The following is a 5,026-nucleotide window of genomic DNA, read 5'->3' on the forward strand; positions in this document are numbered from 1 at the left end:
TACGTCTCCTGTTTTTTTATTATTCTGCCCAAGACAAGCACGGGTGTGTAATATGCTGCTGCCTCAGAAACTCGGGGACCTTGTTCCTGGCGTCAAGGATATACTTAGTTCAGTGCAGTGTACAAACATGGAGCACCACCGCGGTCCAGTTTTTTCTTTTAAAAAAAAAACAGCCTCAAAGTGTTTCCCAGATTTCTGCATTTCACAAAAGCCAAGAGCCAATGATGCTTGCATGGGCAGGATAGCACAGGCAGGAAGGGACTCCCAGATGAGGCCATTTCAGAAGGAATCTTGCTTTCCCCTCATTCCTTCATTCCTTTCCCTTCGGCCCTCTAGAGCCTGGGATCCATGCGCCATTGTGTCTTTCCCATCTGCCCTTCCTACCGGCACCCCCCTAGTGCTTTGGGCCATTGTCTCCTTTTGAGAGATGGGAGAGCAGAGGGAGAGGCTGGCCTGGTATACTGAGCTTCTGTGGAGTTGGAACTCCTGAAGCTCATATTCTTACCCATCCACCCTTCGCCTACCCTAGAGGTTATTTTAAGAGGCCCCAGGTGGGGGCTGGAGAGAAGGCTCAGTGGTTAAGAGCATTGCCTGCTCCTCCAAAGGTCCTGAGTTCAATTCCCAGCAACCACATGGTGGCTCACAACCATCTGTAAAGAGGTCTGGTGCCCTCTTCTGGTCTTCGGCATACACACAGATAGACTATTGTATACATAATAAATATTTAAAAATAAAAGAGGGCCCAAGTGGCCACCAATGGCAGTGGCAATGGGTGCCAGCTGTGCTCACTTCTTGTGCCCAGTCCTTCCTCCCATAGGATGTTCTAACGCTACGTGTCTGCTAACCGCAGATTGGAGGGGTAGCAGTTAGGCCTTCACAAGCCCCCTGGCAGAATAAAAAATGGTTCTATTTTGTGGGTATCAGAATTTTGAGAGATACTAGGGTCAGAGTGGTCTTCATCAGCTGAAACATTTGCCATCTGAGAAGGGTTGAGGCCTGTCAGAATTGACCTCAAGCCTTTTTTCCATTTTGCTGTAGATTGAACCCAGGCCTCTTATGATCATCAAGAATGTGAACGTCCCCTTTGGGTATGCTCCTTTTTAGAGAGATTGCCTGTGGCCACACCCTGAAACCACTGAAGAGAACCTATCCAGGTTTCTAAGGTCCTGCCTTTGCTCCATGCCGGCACCATCCGCCTCTGCGAGCTTTTTGTCTTGCTGTTCTGCCCAGCATTCCTTCCCTTCCCAGAATTCCAGAGTCTCTCCCCAGAATGAGTTATGTGGCCTCCAATCCAAGGCCTCTCTTTGTTCTCAGTCCCTTCCTACCTTTACTTCCCATTCTGCACTGAACTTGGCTTCTGTCACTTGAGCTGCTCTCCCATGGCCTCGGCTCCACCAAGCCTTGACCCGGAAAACCTTAGCTGCTCCCCTGAGTTATGCTAACAAAAAGCTGCGTTGCCTAAAATGCCCGGAACCATTTCTCCCACTCACTCCATAGTCTGTAACAATAGTCACTCCCCCCCAAAAACCTGCCTTCCTTACCCAAGGAACAGGCCTACTGGGCATCTGCCTCTGTGCTGTTTACCCTTAACACTGATCTTCAGAAGCAAACGTCCTTCATTCACACCAGGCCTAATTGCCTCAACCAGTTCTGGGCCCATTTTCCAGGTGAGAAAAATACAAGTTCAGAGAGATGAAGGTTTCCTAAAGCTACACAGCTCATGGGAGAGGCCGGTCTGGGCATACTACTAGTGTGTCGGGACAGTGCACGGCACAGAAGTGGCATATCAATGAGGAAATTGATCAGGATATCCACGACTTTAGAAGACACTTGTTTATTGCATGACAGGGCTCAGGAGAAATGGGGTTACATATCTAGTTACTACACTGTCCACAGACAGGCCCCATCTGGATCAGAACACAGTAACCTATTGCTAACAGGGTGATAACCTGAAGCCAGGTTGTCTGGGTTCAAATCTTGGGCAATCAACAACTCACTAAGCTTGTTTCTTAAAATGAGATAGAATGGCTCATTTCAAAATTGTATGTATGTGATAGGATCACAGGAGAGCTTAGGGCGGTAACGGGTACCACGTAAATACACAATCAGTGTTAGCAAGGGTTCTGTCCTGAACACTGATAGTGCTCGACCCTACCTACAAGTCACCCTATAGCACTCATGAACCGTGGTAGGGGGTGGATCCAAGTCAGCCGGACTTGGATTTGGACACTGGCGCCACTGCTTTCTAGGTGGGCGACTGAACTGAACGTCAGCGTCTACGTATTACCATGTCTTTGTAGGTAGAAACATCCACACGTGCCTCAGATGCTGTGAGGACTGCAGGGGCTGCCTCCCTAGAGCCTGGCACTTCCTACGCGGATCCCAGACTTCAGGGGCTGCACTGCAGCTGCGGGAGTTGGAAGGCCAGGAGTGGCTAGGACCCATGAGGAAACAAGAATGCTGGGAAGGGGAACCTGGCTACTGCTTTGGCTAATTAAGGAAGTCACTGAAAGTGACACACACAGAGCACTTGACCTTTGCTACTAACTAAGCTTATGTCTCAATCCCCTAGCTTTGGCCACAGAGTCCATAGAGTATGTGGCTTTTGGGAATGAAAATGCCCATGGATTGCATGATTGATAAGGAAAAAGCTTCAGAGGGGAGACAACTTGGGGCCACACATTGCAAACTGGCAGCCGCCTCAGCTGGGGGTTCAGTCTTTGGAGTCCTTTATAGGATTCCTTACAGTACTCATGTGTTCAGAGAATCATTCTGCATGATGTGGCCATGGTAACAAGGGCACAGGAAGTGTGCTGCCCTGAAGAATCTGTGTCCCTTAGGGGACAAGACATAATAGTAGGAAGGACTGTGAGTAGGCTAACCCAGAGTGATCTTTGGAAGTCTGTCACCTTGGAGCTGTGAACGGAACACTGGTTCGATCAGATGGATTGATATGACCTGGTGCCAACAGGAATGAAATATGTCTAGATTATGCTGATTCAAATATACATAGAAAATGCTAGAATGTTGCCAAAAGATAGCTCAGGTGGCTAAAGGCTTTTGCTACCAAACCAGATGGCCTGACTTGGATTCCCAGACCCCACAGGGTGGAAGCACTCAATCCTGCGATTTGTCCTCTGATCTACCTCCACATGCCTGCTGTGAGACCCCCCACCCCAGCCACAGGAAAGAAAGAAATGTAAAAAAAGCTCTAGAATGATAAGCAGGGAATGGCTGCCGCTACTTTATCAACACCAGATGACAAACACTAGGGAATAAATACGGGCCTAGCTTCATTAAAAGCAAAACTTAGTGAGGTTAAAGCATGATGGACAGATTGAATTAACTGATTGATGTGTTCCGTGGAAATTGCCATCTTCCAGCTTGAGTGTCCTAGAGTGCTAGAATTACAGGCATTGTGCTACAACACCTGCACAAACCAGATTTTAGCATTGGGACCTTGGAGCCAGTTGGTGGCGGTGCACGCCTTTGATCCTCCCACTTGGGAGGTAGATGTAGGTGGATCTCTGTGAATCTGAGGCCAGCCTGGTCTCCAGAGGGCTACATAGAGAAACCGTGTCTCAAAACAAAAAGGTAGAACCTTGGTCCAGTAAGATGTTTCGTTGGCTAAAGTGCTTGGTATGAGAACCTGATAATCTGAGTTTGGTTCTTGGATCGCATGTAAAGGTGAAAGGAGAGAACTGACTCCCAAAAGATGTTCTCTGACCTCGATGAACACACTATAGCATGCCTGTTCCCACACTCATGATGATGATGGTGATCGACGGTGGAAGCCAAAAAATTACGCAGGCATATCGGGACATAGGCAGTCACAATAATGCCATGAAGAAATGTGTAGATGAGCATAAACACTGCCTCAGATCTACGAAGAAGATAAGGGGGAGGGAGTTACAAGATGGGAAGATATCTCACTTGGTAAAGTGTTTGTCTCTTAAGTGTAAGACCTGAATTTGATCCCCGGCTCCCACCTAAAACCTTGGGATGTGACTAGACTCATCCTTGTAATTTCTGTGCCAGGGAGGTGGAGACAGCACATCCCTGGAGCTTGGTGCACTAGCCTAATGAGTAAGCCTGTCGGGTCTCAATGAGAGACCCTATCTCAAAACCTAAAGGGAAGGGCTCCTGAGGAATGGCCTGGAAAACTGACCACTGGCTTCCACATGTAGATACACATGTGTGCAAACCCCCACACTCACATGTCCACACACATGGCCATACATATGTTCCCCATAACCGTTGTAAAAATGTTTTCATCAGAGGAAAATACTAAATCTAAGGGCCAAAAGGGCCAGGGGTGTAGGGAATGGGTTTCTTTCTAGAGAATGCTTAGAAACAAGACAATGGGAGATGGTCGCACGACCTTGTGAATATATACTTGGGTTAAGTGGTGGTCTCTAACTCGGTGAAGTGACTTGTAGCTGCAGCTACATGGGAGGCTAAGCCAGAAGGCAGCTTGAATTCATAAGCTCATGACCAGACTGGGCAACACAGCAAGATCCAGACTCTAAATAAATAAATAAACAAAATATAATTGATACATGTTTATTACATTATTTACTGCAGTAAAAAAATAACAGCAAAAAACCCACTTTACCGGTGTGCCTCAGCTATAACAGCTCACATAGGAAGAAAAAAGAAGACCAGCGCTCTGCTGGGCGGTGGTGGCGCACACCTTTAATCCCAGCACTCAGGAGACAGAGGCAGGTAGATCTCTGTGAGTTCGAGACCAGCCTAGGCTACAGAGCAAGTTCCAGGACAATTTGAGTCTACACAGAGAAACCCTGTCTCAAAAACACCAAAACAAACAAAAAGATCAGAGTTTGAAGTTTCATTTTCCTGTTCCAAACCTGGAACTCTGCTAAATCACCAAGCAGATGACTAGGAAAGATGAAGATTTGATTGTTGGTTAGACTTGCCAGTGGCCTGTATTCATAGCTTGCTTGACATTTGGTTTCACCTCTATACCACCACCAGTGTGGTTTTATTACTATAACGAAAACAAAGC

The sequence above is a fragment of the Microtus pennsylvanicus genome, chromosome X, assembly GCF_037038515.1.
Source record: "Microtus pennsylvanicus isolate mMicPen1 chromosome X, mMicPen1.hap1, whole genome shotgun sequence".
In the NCBI taxonomy this organism is placed as follows: Eukaryota; Metazoa; Chordata; class Mammalia; order Rodentia; family Cricetidae; genus Microtus; species Microtus pennsylvanicus.